Below are 16,131 nucleotides of genomic sequence, written 5' to 3' on the forward strand. Positions count from 1 at the left end.
CGTATTAGATTCCATCATCTCCCATCTGATGCTTAAGTCAATATCTTTTCTTTGAATATATTGATTGGTAAGTAAAATTTTGGCATGGGGATGCATGCACTTCAGTAAGTGGACGGTAATGGATTCAACTTGCTAGCAGGAATTGCTCAGATCACCATTACCAGCCTATTATCATTGCTTTCTGCTTACACGACAGCTACAGAATGGCTCTTCTATGGACTGGTGCAGTTTGTCATGTTATAGCCCAGAGGCAATAATATATGCTCGATATCTAGAATGCGTCATATGATCACTAGAATACACAAGCAATAATATGCTCATCATCATAGCGCTCGAACATTTTCTTCGGAAAAAAATCTAACAGTAGAACACATGTACAGGTTTATATTCCACAGTTCAAAATAAACCTGCAGCCACACGAACAAACAAGGGAATGTAACCCAGTACACATGCCATACATAATACGGTCACAAACTGATGGTCATAACACCAAGCATTAGACCCTTAATACAATTAGGGGGCCATAAGAATTTTATAGACCTTATTGAAACATAGTATAATCATAAGCAAAGCAAGGCAATCATCCATCAAGATTGATAGTTTTTTTTTTCCTTTTTTCACTTCCACTTCTTGAACTTGCCACCAAATGTGAGCGTTCCTCCGAACCTGCTGCGGCTCCCGAAGTACTTCTTGGTGAATTTCCCGTGCTTGAATTTGCCGTGGCGGCCGTATCCGTAGCCACGCGTGGTGGCCGTAGGAAGAAAGCCCGTGCGATGCGTGCCCGTGAGACGAGAGAATGGTGGGGCCCCGTAAGCAGCGGCTGCGCCGGCTGCAGCGCAGCCCGGCTAACACCCCCACACCGGCACCGTGATGGGACCCATGCCCTAAAGAAAGTAACACGGAATATCTATCAGAATGCAGCCCCCCACCCCAACAGCAGCATAAGCGAATTGGATTTACGTACTGTCCTTGCTACTTGTTGGCTCATTTGGGAAAAAAACAGGGTACGCTTGTTTTCAGACCGACAAAATCCTATAGAGGAAGGAGATTGTGATACATGACTCACTATCGATTCTAGATTAGTCTGATCAGCATGCAATATCAGTGCAATCAATAATAGCGAAAAAGCCACGGTATTCTAGATTTGTTCATCTCCAAAGTAATTTGAAAACTATATTAATTCTTAGTTAATTTGGATGCAGAAAAGTATAGTAATAGAAAATGCCGATTACCTCATAATAGAAAAGTATAGTAATAGAAAAATGACAGTTGGATCAAAAAAGATTGATGTTTATTTGAGTAAAAATTGAACATAAGGGTGAAGTCTCATTTTCAAATGCTAGGGGGTCTTTCTATCATTATTTCTGCAAATCACAGGACCGTTTTTGTCATTTACCCATTTCTGAAGGTATTCAATTCTGTAAACTCATCTACATAGGCATTGTACAAGATATAGAGCTCTTCGTTTAGGTAATCAACATAAATCAAAATTTTAAGGTTTCATATATATAACATCCAACCGCTAGCTAGAAAAGAACCCAACCAAATTAGCACGACTGACTAGTAGAAAAGAAATAGGATAGTTGTTATATTAGACCCCCAAATCTTTGTTCATTCTACATTAGACCTCCAAACCTTCATATTTCTAAATGAGGCCCCCAAATTCATTAAATTGTTTTAAAGAAGACCCTTGTTTTGAACCAATATGAAGATGCAGTGCTCTAATTTAAAATTTTAGAGCTTTTAGGGGCTTGTTTGGCTAAGAGTTATGGAAGTGAGATTAAGAACAACGATTAACGTAGTTAGCCCATTCGATAGTTCAAATGATTAAATTATGAACCTGTTAAATAAGTTTTATTTTATTCCTTGTGACCAGTTTTAGTGTTTGGAAATAATGAGGATTTTGACTATTTTCTTTATAAATAGAAGGGTTATTAGTAAACCGCTCATTTTGAGAGGCTAACTCATTCTAATCCCTCTAGAGGGGTTAGCTTAACCCTTGCGCATTTTTTTGCGTTCGTTAATTAATAGAGGGTTTTGTTTGTAGAGAAAATTGCAATGAAAAGAACAAAAAAAATTGATTTGTATTCCTTTGATTCCGATTACAACTTGATTACAAAAGAGAAGAGAACGAATTTGATTCTCTCCTTTGTTTAAAACTGGGTTCTTCTCGGTAGCGATGGAATGTCTCCTTCGATTGCTCGCGTCGAATTTGCTCTCCGTTGACGATCCGACCGTCTTCTATCTCGTGGGAACGATGAATTCTGCTCACGATTTGACGTTGTGGAGAACTTGTGTGGCAAGTTTTAGAACTCTGAACGAGTTGATAACTCTGAACGAGTTTTAACTCTTGAAAAAGAGTTGATTTAAACCGAAAATCGGTTAATAGCCAAGGATGAGGAAGCTCCTGTTACTGAACGTTGAAGATGATCTTCCTTGAAGGATGATGCCGATCTCTTCTGAAGTTCGCCCAATGATCTCCCCTGTTGCTGCCAATTCTCAGCTCCAAAAAGCCAGCCTTCAATGGTCGATTCCAGCCAAGAAAAATCGAACCCCTAACACAGTTGAGTTTACTCGCTTTTATAGGGGATTAATGGGGTGTAACTGCCCTCTAAATCCGTTCCTAAGTGGGCGTGATTTCCTCAGATCGTGGGGAAAAACGGTTCTGAAACCGTTCGACTCATATTTGAATGAGTCAAACGCCCACGTTGGCGTTCAGGATCCTAACCTCGCGTCTTAGGATTGAGACGCGAGGTTGGGTGTTGACTGAACATCCAGAACGCGAGGGTCGCTCACGTTTCGCTTGTTGTAACGCGGGTCCGACTCTAACGTTTTGATGTTGTAACGCGGGTTCGACCCTGGCATTTTGATGTTGTAACGTGGGTTCGACCCTCGCGTTTTGATGTTGTAACGCGGGTTCGACCCTCGCGTTTTGATGTTGTAACGTGGGTTCGACCCTCGCGTTTTGATGTTGTAACGCGGGTTCGACCCCAGCGTTTTGATGTTGGCACACGGGGAGGACCTCCGCGTCTTGTCTTGAAGAGATTATCACAAAGTAATCTCTTTTGTCATAGCGTTGCAAAGATCATTGTCTTGTAATCTTCATCTTGGCTCCTTGAGAATATGAGAGTCATCAGATTGTAACTCCCGATGTTGATTGTGAATATTGTTGAACTAGAGCTCTCATCGGTTGTCGTGAAGGTCGTCAGATTGTAACCTTCAGCGATCTACGTGAAAGTCTTCAAATTGTAGCCTTCTGGAAATCGTTAGATTGTAACTTTCATCATTGGTGTTTGATGAAGGATAAGCTATCTATTGTGATTTTTAGATAGCCTACATAACCCTTGCATAGATTTTATGTGTTTAGCGGGTTAAGAAGGGGTTAAGTCTTCTTAACCCATCACTTAGTGCATGTTTGTTTACATGGAAGTAGCTATGAAGTACGTGAAGTAAATGAAATAGAAGTTATTTTTGTTACTTTCGAGAAGAAAAGTATGTTTGTTTTTTATAAAACGCTACTTTCAACACTTCCTTAGAAGTTGACGTGACACATACATGACATCTCTACTTCTTGAATCTTTTTCCTCCCCTCAAAGCTTCGAAGTATCTCGGAAGTAGATGAAATTGAGTCAATTTAGAAATAAAATTATTTTTGTTATTATATGAATATTTTTATACTCTAAATAAAATCTCAAAAAATCATCTTTTTCTCTTCCTAACAATATTTATTATTGCTACCAAACAAAAAAAAAATTAATGAAGTGGAAGAAACATTATTTTTCCTCTACTTTTAAAAGTTTACGAAACAAACAAAAGAAGAAGTACTTCCGCTACTTTCTAATCATAATTTCAGAAGTAATAGAATTGTTTTACTTCTTATTTCTAATACTTCCTATCAACCAAACATGCCCTTAACCAGTTGCCAGACGGCAGCCAAAGTATCAAAAATTGAAGTAACAAAGATTCAGAGGTCTGACGTACGTGACGGAAACCCGAACCAAAATGTTGTAACGCAGTGCACGTACCATATGGAGGAGGAGCTCCGTACCCGTGGTGACCATACCCCGACGTATCCATAGACGCACTATCTGCGCTGCCGATGAGCTAAGAATCATGGAAGAGTACCCCCGCAGGCCTGGCGGGGTTATCCTTGCCGGCGGATACGCCACGCAATGCTCCGATGAGTAACCGCCATACCCGGGACCGCCGCCGCCCCCTCCGTACACCAGGCTCGAGCAAAGCCCCTTTTCTTTGGTTTCGACACTTTTGACCTTTTCGCTTGCCATTTTTCTTCGATGAGATTAGGAGCTGTGCAGGAGAACAGTATATTAATATACGGCTGTAACAACGGATGATAACATCATACTCTCAGAGAACGACATTTTTTTTTGACAAATAAACCAATTGACGGTAGAAGAGCCGGAAAAAATTCACCAAAGGGGTTTATTTGCACTCAGGCGATAGTAGAAATGGTCTGTCTGCAACAATAGAACTCTTGACGAATGAATGATAGTACAGGGTATCTATCCGCAATTGACCTTAAATAAATATTTCTTAGACCGCAAAACAATGTGCACATGTTAGCCAAAGACTACATACGACGTTTTTTCTGGGGTCAGATGCTTTATGTTGTTCACAATATTCTTAATAAATGGTGAGCCTTGCATATGATGTGTGATTTTTGACAGGTTAAACAAAGTGCCTGCATGAAAATGTCATCGGCTACCTTATTTGCCCTTCTAGAACTTTTTAGATGTCTTATTAGGGCTGGGCGTATTCGGTTCGGTTCGGTTTTAAGCCCAATCCGTATCCAATCCGAATTTTTCGGATTCTCAAAACTCTCATCCAGATCCAGATTTTTTTCCCTTCATCTGAATATTCGGCCCAACCGAAATTCGGTTCAGTTCGGTTCGGTTTCAGTTTTGAACCGAATTAACTCCATTTCACAAAAATCTGGGTAAGTTTTAGTTATATCCAAAACTGAAAAGAAGCAATCAAAACTGAAAAGAAACAATCAAAACTGTACTAAGCCACTTAATCAAATTGTATGATCTGAATATAACTAGCTTAATACACTAGGAGGACCATGTAATTATGTAGCCTTTTTTAGAGAAAGAACAATGTTTGGCAGGCACACACACCTTTTGATGATTTTCGTTAATTTTTAGCTGCCTTTTTCTCATCAAGAATTATCTTATATCCTTGACAGCCTATACTATAGGTTAATTTGATATCCAGTACCAGCAAGCTGTATTCATGTTATCATTGAAATTTGACCAAAACACTAAATTTATCCTTCAACCTCAACATCTTGTATTGATTTACGGAAATCTCATTTAACTATATCAGCGTACTCAAATATATGTTAGTATAAACTCCACCCCACAATTCTTAAATGCTAAACATTCAGCCATAAATTTTCTTCACACCCAAGGCTCGCAGCTACTTTTTGTTTAAGAATTCAGTTCGGTTTTTTTTTTTGGCGGTTCAGGGGTTCAAACCGGATCTAGACCGGTTTAATTCGGTTCGGGCGGTTTAGAGACTTCTTCTCATCCATTTAATTCGGTTCGGTTAACCGATCCGTTTTTTCGGGCGATTTTTTCGGTTGAACCGGTTTGTTTCGGTTTTTGCCCACCCCTATGTCTTATCATGGAAAAGAACGCATTTTTGTCAAACTAGGAAGAATAAGTTCATGAGATCTTAATAGAAATTATAGTTTTGGGAGAGAAAAAAAAAACACTGCCACATTTACTCAAAAATTAAATGTAACATCTAGCATTTCTTGAAGAGACTAAACAAAAAGTTACTCATAAAGAAGGTTCACTTTTTAGAATTACATCATGCATCTATTCAAGCGTATGCAGTTTCTAAACCCTAACTAGCCCTAAAAAATTCAGTTAAACAGCAGTTAATCAAAAACCTAACAAATTAAACAATAATCTCAAAAATCAAGAACTCAAGCAATTCTCAAAAAATAGCCAAAAAAGCAAGAAAAGGTGAACCTAATTAAGCTTACGTCTTCCCTTTAGAAGCCAACGACTGATATCCCCCCAAAAAATACATCTTTGAGGGCTACATTTATAGAATAAAAAGGACGGAATAAAAAGAATAAAAAAGAGCGTAATATTAACGCGAGCATCGAATCGTGGGCAAGGAGAGGGGACCCCCAAAAAAAATGTATATCTATATATATAGAGTCTGGTTATACAAGTCACAGAGGAATATGGAACGTGATATATGATAACTATTTAAGTAAGGTTTTCCTCCTATTAGACCCCCACATCTTCGTTAATTTAATATTAGACCCAGAGTCTCGGGTCTTATTCAAATGTATCAGAAAACTCCACTTAACTTTGGACGATTATCATACAACCTTGCATAACTTGCTCAAATCTTATCGTGAGCTAGACTAATCCGCTCATCTAATTCATGGTCGGTATTCTACATTTTATTCAAAACATCACCAAATGTATATGGTGAAATTTTCGCATAGTTTAACGTCTTCCAGAATGCCAATTGAACCAGTTTAATATATTGATTTTTCAGACAACTTAGTAGTTATTCATTTTTAACATAGGTAAAATAATAATTAAAATTTTCTTTAAAATATAATTTATATATATAAATCATATCGAGTGCAAATCAGGATGGGCAGTGCTGATCATCGTACCAGGTAGTCGATTGGGCTAGCTCACGGTAATCTTATCTCACCATCTCATTTTATCATTTTCCATATAAGAAAATGATAAAATAAAATGTTGAGCTCAGATTCTTACCATGAGCTAGGCCAATAGGCTGCCCGAAATGATGATCGACGTCGTTTATCCTGATTTACACTCATCATGATCTATATATTAAAAAAATTATATTGTTTTTTAGAATTTTTAATTATTATTTTAGCTATGTGTAGAAGGGACAACTACTAAGCTGCCTGAAAAATCAACATATCTGTTAATGTCACAAGTTAACTAAGGTTGATTTTGAAGAACTTAGGGTCCCTGAATCTCCTTTAATGGTTGAATACTGAGCGAAGGAGAGTCATGCATATATACAATACGTTAGAGGACCAGAGTTCGGTTCTCTTATGGTTCCTCCAACGATCAAGTTAGTTGTGATCTGAAGGAGAAAAAAATTGTTTAGTTCTCTTAAGTATGTGGAATTTTACATACCTTCATGTAGTAGGCAACATGCCTATTTATACTATGTCTAGAAAGGTATTTGCGTAACTTTAGCCAAGTCTAGACAGCCGGCTTAGTCAACTGATACTTTACAGGTGTCGGCAGCGGATGGTCCGAGTCACCTTTGTATTTATTATGACGGTGACTGAGGGGCTGTGACGCTGGCATGGTCCGATGAGTCATTATGACTCCAGGGGAGATGAAGTAATGGCTTTGACCACGCTTTTAATGTGATAGTGATTGGTTTTTGTTGCTAAGTTCGAGAAGGAATGCCTTTCATCTCGGTCCTTCGAAAGAGGTTGAGTGAAGATGTCTCTCGACTAGGCTTGCTATGCAAGGATGCCTCAGATATCTGAGATGGCTCAAGCGAGGATGTATTTCGAGTTGGTCTTCGAAACAAGGACGAGTGAAGACACCTTTCGAGCCGACCTTTATAAGACTTGGATTAGATTGATATCCAGTCGATTGAGACACATCCTTTTTAGAGCAAGATTTACACTTAACGTTTTCTATGATATAACAATATCAAATTAGTTTGATTCATATTCTAAAAGACTCAAAATTATGTAAAAAAAATTACCATATACATTTGATGACGTGTTGAACGAGATGCATGGTGACAATCATAAATTTGATGAGTGGATTAGTCTAGCTCGCGATAAGACTTGAGCTCGTCATCTCACAATATCATTACTCATACACACACACACGTGTGTGTGTGTGTGTGTGTGTGTTTGTGTGTGTGTATGTATATGTATGTATTATACATATATGTATGTATACACATATCACCATTGTAGGGTGAATATTTGATTTCCCGAAAATAGGGAGTGTTTGTTTGTATTAATAAGAAGGCTTATTACAAACTAACAAATCAAATGTTTACAACAGAAGCAGAGGGAAAGCCCTCTTTGTTTTGTGTGGGGACTTTAGGTGGCTATAGGACGCTTCGCTCGATGCTCGTGTCGAGTCTGCTTCCCTTGGACCGTTCGATCGAGGTTGCTGGAGAGCTTCAGTACGCAGTAGAAGCTCGGGGCAATAGAGTTCGATTCTGCTTAGTTCACCGGCGATCGGAGCTCGGAGCTAAACAGTGATGCTGCAATGCAAAGGTTATGCAGAGAGCTTGGTCTCAACTCTTTTCTCTAAGTTTTGCGACCTCTCCTCCAGTGTGCTGGAAGGGGCTTTTAAATGGAAGAAGGACAGCTTGACTCCTCCTTGAATTGTGGGATGTGACCACATCTTCTTCAGAGACGTCTAGCTGCTCCTCGATACCATGAATGGTCATTCCAGGGATTGTGCTTTATGTCCTGTCACCTACGATGAGAAGGCCCATTCTTGTATATGAGGCAACGAACGACTGCTATCCGAGTGGATTTGACCAGCATTAATGAACCGCATTTATGAGTTCGCAGATCGATGAAGTGTCTGTCCGATCACTCGTACTGTGCGTGACCGCCCGGCGTGCTTTGAGCACGGTGCTTTCTCCTTTCCGGTCAGGAGAGGCGGTGAAGTAGGTGCACAGTACTCGAGTGGGTCTAGCCAACTTGCCGAGTGCCGGCGGATCCAGCTCTTGACTCAGACAGCCGAGGTGAGTCGCATTTATGAATGCTCAGGTTGACTCGACACCTGTCCAGCTCGATACCCAGCTGTACTGACGGTCTTGGGGCTTGCTGGCGGATTCGACCCTGAACTCGGGCAGGCGAGTTGAGTGAAAGGCGAACTTCCGCCATCCTGATCGATCTTAACTCGTGCTGGCGAGCCGACCGTAAGGCGAACCTAGAATCGAGCATATGTGACGTCTATGCGATTTAGGCCCGTGCCAGAGAACCGAGCGTGCGAGCTCTTCTCGCAGGCGAATTTCCTGTAATCCTATAGAGGTATTTTTTACCGTCTACAAGACCCCCTTCAAAGTTTTCAGACCTAAACCGGCTCGCGTGTGGTCTGGAATACTTTGAATGAAGAAATTGTTGGCGAAGCAAGTGCCTTCGATTTCTCTTAGGATTTTTAGCAAATCCTCAGCTATCAACGGGTTTGATGTGCCTTTACCGATCACCGTTTGAATCGGGCTAGCCATACTATTCCCCTCAGTATGATGAGTTGTCGAACAGTTTCTCTTAGGCTTAATGCTAAGATTTCTGCTCTAACCCTTAGCCGTCTGAGGCGTGGGTTTTAACCGTTTAAGCGAGGTCATTCTATTGGCTTCGTTTATAATTTTACCTTTAGTGGCGAGCGAGTCGTCCAGGCGAAATTAGTCTTTGGGAGCCAAGTTTCGCGCAACTCGCGGGGTCATGCCAAGTGTTTGCAGGCGAAACCCTTCCTTTTTGAGGCGGGCCCAGATCTGACGGGAGATGAGCCACGTGTCTGCTGATAGGGCTTTGTGCTTTCCAGCTAAGGCGGCACGGTCTTATCGGGTCGTGGCGATCGTGACTCGACAACACGATTTTCGCGTGTTTCGCCCCGCGACGCATCGTGGCCGTGGTTTTCGGGCTCAACGCGGGCCCCGGACGTTATTCCGACCGTCTCTCCGCCGGCATGCCTGCCGGTGCTCTGGAGTCGCGCCCAGGTATGTTGATGGGTTCGTTTGGACGAGCTTTTGTAAGTCTTAGGCGTCGAACTTTGCTCATTATGCTTGGTAGCTTCCCTGATTTGGGGCGAAGTTTGCCCTATTTGCCTTTAGAGGATGATTACTGTCCCTGCAGGCGAATCCTTCAGTGGGAAGGAAGCGAACTCCCTTTTCGCAAGGCGAGTTCGGCCCTTTCTCATTAGAGGGGAGTATAGTCTGTACGGATAGACCTCGTTCGAAATGGGTTCCCCCTTTCGATAGGCGATTTCGCCCTTACAGCGGATTTTGTCTCAATTGACTTTTTATTTCTTGTTGCAGCGACCTTCTCCGATGAGGCTCTCCCGGAGGGTGTGGCGGTTGGCCACGCCGGGGCTACGAATTATACGGCGCCTTCTCGATTTCCTTCTCTGGCTCCAATGCCCGTATTCACCGCTGATAAGCCGCATGGTCTGGTACAGAGAGTCACGGATGGTCATCACTTGACATTACGCGAGTTGACGACCAACGCGGCGTTGACAGATGAGGACAGGGCAGAGCTGCCGAAGCCTCAATTTTTGTTCGGCGACGCTATGGCCGACCCCTCCGCCCTGTTGCTCAAAGAGAGCCGGTGGTTCCACACGGTAGAGGGGGCTCATTATTACCTCCCCAGCATGTCGAGAGGGTTTTCGATCGTCGAGCTGCGGTCCTTCGCCATTCCTCGGACGATGAACTGGGATTTGACCCCTTCTCAGGACGGGGTCACTTGTGGCGTCTTTACGGGCTCTACTGGCTCGCCTGAGGGCCGAATTGGGACAAGCGGAGGCGACGTGGAAGGGGCTCCAATCCGACGTCATAAAGGTCGGCGAGAATGCTGAGGCGGAGACTCGACGTCTGCAAGCCTTGCGCCATTCTTTCGAGCTGGTGGAAGCTTTCCCCCTAAGGACTTTAGGGCCCCGGGGTGGGTCTATTCTGCACCCGGCAGCGACACGTGGTGGTCCAAGATCACCGACTACATTCTGGCCGAAAATACTGATCTCAAAGGCACAGAGCTGTATGTGGCCATTGAAGCCACTCGACACGGCTTGCGGATCAACGCTTCTCAGTTCCATAGTATCTTGGAACTGTATTGCGCGGAAAGCGGCACGTTTTTCACCCCCAATGGTGAGCTTGGTATCACCCCTCACGAAATGTACGACGTGTCGGGGTTGCCCCTGGGAGATTTCCCTTACGAGGAGTACGTCCCCGATCAAGAGGAGATCGATAGGCTGTCGAGCCATTCCCCTTTGGCGGTTGAAACCCTGTGGGAGTTACTCTGCCACTACCACATATGCCTCAGTACCCTAGGGGCCTCGGATCACAAGGGGAAGAAGAAGAAGACCCCGGGGATCAGCCACAAGAATTGGGCTGATTACCTGTTCCCGGGGAACGATGTCAAGGGGAATCCCGCTCTCCCGTTAGGCGCGTGCGACCAGTCTGAAGTGGAGGCGAGGGCAGCTAAAGAAGGAAGCACTCTGACTCTTGACCGCGACGAGGGCGGGTTTAAGTCTGGTACTGTCCTTCACTCATTCCATCATCAGGCGAAGTTTCTCATCTCGGGGAAGGCGCTGCTCGCGGGGTACCTCATGCTATGGCTGAAGAGGTGCGTAATCCCCACTCACTCCTTTGAGGCTCTTCCTGTGGAGGTCGTGTATCCGGCGGTTTGCCTAGCTCACGGGAAGTCTTATTCCCTGGTATCGGCGACGATAGCGTGCATTCACCGAGGGCTCCGCACTCTGACGGCCCAATTCTGCCGTGTGTCGGTCCTTGATGAGGGGGAAGGAGTAGTTATCAAAACTCCCAATCCTAGGGTGGGGCTACCGTACACCTACTTGATGGCGTGGTTCGTATACCACTACGAATGTTTGATGAGCGCCCCGGCGGTGCTCCAGGGCGATAAGTTTGTCCCTTTCGTCCAGCGCTTGGGCTTCCTCTTCAGATCATAGCGGTGCTGAGGGTGTCGGCTCTTCCGCCACCGTCGTTGACGTGGGCGCTCCGGCTGCCGTCCCTGCGGTTCCGGACCCCGTGGCTCACCCCGCCTTCGTGCCCCTCCAGGAGTTGGTGGGTTTGGTGCACGGGATCGCCATCTCGGTCAGCGTCGGCGACGGGCGATACTACGACGCGCTTCCTGCTGTGGAAGCGGGCTTGGAGGCGGTCCGCCGCGCTGGCGATGCCTCGCTCACACGGCGATGTGAGCGAGAGCTCGAGCGTGTGGAGGGGTGGATGCACCGCCTCGAGGAATTGGCCTACGAGGACTCCTCCGACATGCCCCCACCCCCTTCCCTGCGTTATCTGCTCGAGCGCGAAGAGCGAGCGAAGCGGATCCAGGCGAAGGAGGCCGAGCTCAAACGTCTGCTGAAGCAACAACGAATGGTGCTGGACCGGATGGACGCCTATCTGGACAGGGCCTTCTTTGAGGATGCCGGCTCCCTTCGTGGCGAGGCGAAGTTGCGGGAGCGTGAGCTCGAGGCGAAGAGGCTCAGCGGGGTTGCCGCGACGGTGGACCAAGAGCTCCAACTCCTTCGCCAAGAGGAAGAGGCTAGCAAGGCGGATTCGGCCAAGCGGCAACAGAGGGGGAGGGAGGAGGCGAGGATCCAACGTGCGGCGGAGCGTGCGAAGCTCAAGGCTAAGATCGGCTCCTTTAGCTTGTTGAGATTCTTGTAATGCTACTGTTTAAGTCCCCCCTTTTTTGTTAATTTAGTCGGTGCCTCCGGCACCATAACTAAACTGCAAACTTGTGTAGATTTTGGCCCGTTGTGGCCTTCTTTTGCTAGTTATGTCTTTCTTTACTTTTGCTTGCACAGTTTTCTCTTTCTTTATCTGTGCCGTTTGGCCTCTGAGTTGAATTTTGACGAACCCTCGACTATCTTGCTTTTGACTTAGTCGTTTTATGCTCTTGCTTTGTCCTCTGTTGCTCACAGCGTGGGATCGGGTCAACTCCGATCTTCGCGTTGTAGCTTCCATGGAATTGAGAGGGCAGTACTTGGCTTGCGGTGGGGAACAATCGCTTGTCCCTGCGGCCAACTGGAGAATTTCAACTTCAACTTGCCTCTTGGCGAGTTGTTGCCTGGGGAATCGACAGACAGGTCGTCCGCCGAATGTGACAATTGATTGTGGTAGGAGTCACCGCCTGGTAGACTCTACCCATCAGTCATCCTAAAGCAATGCTAGGACATCTGGAATAGGTCAAATAGTTCAGGGACGTAGGAGTGTGACTACTGACAGAAGTAATAGCACGTCGCATGGTTAGCCATTACTTAGGCTGTGCTATCCATAAGGATAACGGCGTCAATCATCAGAGGTGATCATTAACTTGATAAGGTGTTGTCGCGATCGGAGCGACTATGGGGACCTACCACTCTTCGGAAGAGGATTGGTAAGTAGATTGTGTCAGAGGTTTAATGTTAACGTGACAGGGGATGTCGTGATTGGAACGACTTTGAGGACCTACCATCCTTTAGAAGAGGATTGGTAAGTAGATTGTGTCAGAGGGAAGAGGATTAGTGAGTGGATTTTGTCAGAGGTTTAATGTTAACTTGACAGGGAATGTCGTGATTGGAACGACTTTAGTGGATCCGCCATCTCATTAGAGGAGATAGGCGAATTGAATGTATTCGTCGTGATATGAACGACTTTAGTGGATCCGCCATCTCATTGGAGGAGATAGGCGAATTGAATTCCATAAGAGGTTTTCATCAGAGCGGGTAAAGTAGGAACAGTTTAGCCTCGTGTACCAGTTGGAGGGTGTGAGGACCAGTTTAGACTCGTGCACTCATGGGAGTTAGCGAAGGAGAACTAGGGGTAGTACTTCTTCAGGTACTTGCCGTTGATGGGCATCATGATCTTATCGCCGTTCGGTTTGACGAGGCGATAGGCGCCGTTTGAGTAGACTGTCTCTACCACGAATGGTCCTTCCCATTTGGACTGGAATTTCCCCTTCTTCTTGGAAGTGAGGATCATTGGTCTACGGACGGATAGGACGAGCTCTCCTTCTTTGAAGGCTCGGCGCTTGACTTTCTTGTCGAAGCTCCTGGCCATCCGAGCTTGGTAAAACTCAATGTGCTGCTGAGCTTCCAGTCGCTTGTCGTCCAATACTTCGAGCTCTGCGAGTCGAAGTTGGTGATTCTCCTCAGTCGTCATCCCTGTTGCTAGGGCGACGCGGAGGGATGGAATCTGAATCTCTAATGGCAATACAGCTTCACAGCCGTATACCAACGAGTAAGGCGTGGTGCCAGTCGGTGTACGAACCGTCGTGCGATATGCCCACAGGCTCTCGCCTAGCTTTTCATTCCAGTCGTGCTTGCTAGTGGAAGTCAGCTTGGTCAAGATCTTGATTATCGTCTTATTGAAAGCTTCGGCCAAACCATTCGCTGAAGGGTTGTAGGCCGTGGACGAGAGGTTCTGTATTCGGAATTTGTCACAGAACCTGGTGAAGGCATGGCTAACGAATTGCGTGCCATTGTCGTGAATGATACGCCGGGGTACGCCGTATCGGTATATGACATGGTGCTTAATGAACTTAATCACGTCGCTAGTCTTGACTTCTCTTAAGGGGATGACTTCTGCCCATTTAGAGAAATAGTCGGTGATCGCGAGGATGAAGCGATGGCCTTTCGCCGATGGTGGAGAAATTGGCCCAACTATGTCCATCCCCCATGCCTCGAAGGGCCAAGATGCCCTCGTCGGATGTAGATCCTCAGGAGGCTGGTGCATGTAGTTGGCGTGGATCTGGCATTCGTAACATCGCTTAGCATAAGCGACTGCATCAGTAACCATCCCAGGCCAGAAGTAGCCCATCCTTCGTAAGCGATCCCAAAGCTTGGGTCCGGGCTGATGAGCTCCGCACACGCCGTCATGTGCTTCGCGTACGGCTTCTTGCGCCTCTGCTTTTGAAAGGCAGCGAAGTAGCAAGCCGTCGTATGACCTGCGATACAACGTTTTAGTGGTTAAATCGTAGTAGAACCGTGAGGCACGTCGTCGGACCGACTCTCGTTCCTTCGAATCCTCAGGCAACATGCCGTATAGGACATAATCGATGATCGGATGACGCCAGTCTTCCTGGTTTGGCTGATCCGAGACTTGATGAGTGGCGTTTGCCTCTGGGACGTCTCTGGGTCGAAAGAGTTTTCGGCTGGCGACAGCGACCTTTTGGGTCGTTCCAGGAGGCTGGGCTAAGTTAGCTGCCAAAGATGCGAGAGCATCCGCATGGGTGTTCCTTGAACGGAGCACGTGCTCGATACGGAAGCTCTCAAATGACTCCACTAGTCTGACGGCCGCTCGGTGGAGTGGGATAAGATCTTCATTCCTGACTTCATATTCGCCAGTCATTTGTTTGACAATGAGTTGCGAAGAAGCAGCAAGCCGTCGTATGACCTCCGATACAACGTTTTAGTGGTTGAATCGTAGTAGAACCGCGAGGCACGTCGTCGGATAGACTCTCGTTCTTTCGAGTCCTCGGGTAATATGCCGTATAGGACATAATCGATGATCGGGAGACGCCAGTCTTCCTGATCTGGCTGATCTGAGACTTGATGAGTGGCATTTGACTCTGGGACGTCTCTGGGTCGAAAAAGTTTTCGGCTGGCGACAGCGACCCGCTGGGTCGTTCCAAGAGGCTGGGCTAAGTTAGCTGCCAAGGATGCGAGAGCATCCGCATGGGTATTCCTTGAGCGGAGCACGTGTTCAATGCGGAAACTCTCGAATAACTCCACTAGTCTGACGGCCGCTCTGTGGAGTGGGATAAGATCTTCGTTCCTAACTTCATATTCGCCAGTCATTTGTTTAACAATGAGTTGCGAATCGCCATAAGCCTCCAGATGCTTTATCCCGAGCTCTTTGGCCAACTCGAGCCCTATGAGCAACGCGTTGTACTCGGCTACGTTGTTGGTACATGGTTCCGTCAAGGAAAAGGCCCGGGGTAACACGTGACCATGCGGAGAGGTGAGGACCACCCCCACTCCTGCAGAAATAGAGCCGCTCACGCCTGCGCGAGACGTGCCGTCGAAGAACATCTGCCACACCTCTGGCGACGAAGTCACATTGGCTTCGGGGGGTTCATCTGGCAGATCTTCGAATAGATCGGTCTTCACCCCCAGCGGGTGACTAGCCATGAGATCGCAGATGGCTTGTCCCTTGACTGATTTCTGCGGCATGAAATGAATATCGTATTGAGAGAGCAGAAGCGCCCATCTGGCAAGGCGTCAGTTTAACGCTGCGGGTTGTGTCATGAAGACCCGAATGGGATTCATCCGGGAGATGACATGGATGGTTTGGCCAACCAAGTAGTGCCGCATCTTTTGAATAGCAAACACCAAGGCTAGGCATTCCTTCTCGACCATTGGGTACCGTTGCTCGACGCCCTGCAAGGTTCTGCTC

At 45.9% G+C, this 16,131-nt stretch overlaps 1 long non-coding RNA gene across 1 annotated transcript; it reads right to left on the minus strand.

The window, feature by feature from the left end:
• Positions 365 to 4,070, minus strand: LOC109851194. The gene is made up of 2 exons (XR_002249709.1): positions 4,026 to 4,070; positions 365 to 884 (listed from the first exon to the last, which is right to left on the minus strand). It is a non-coding gene; the product is annotated as an uncharacterized LOC109851194 (long non-coding RNA).

The sequence above is a fragment of the Asparagus officinalis genome, chromosome 8 (assembly GCF_001876935.1).
Source record: "Asparagus officinalis chromosome 8, Aspof.V1, whole genome shotgun sequence".
Lineage (NCBI taxonomy): Eukaryota > Viridiplantae > Streptophyta > Magnoliopsida > Asparagales > Asparagaceae > Asparagus > Asparagus officinalis.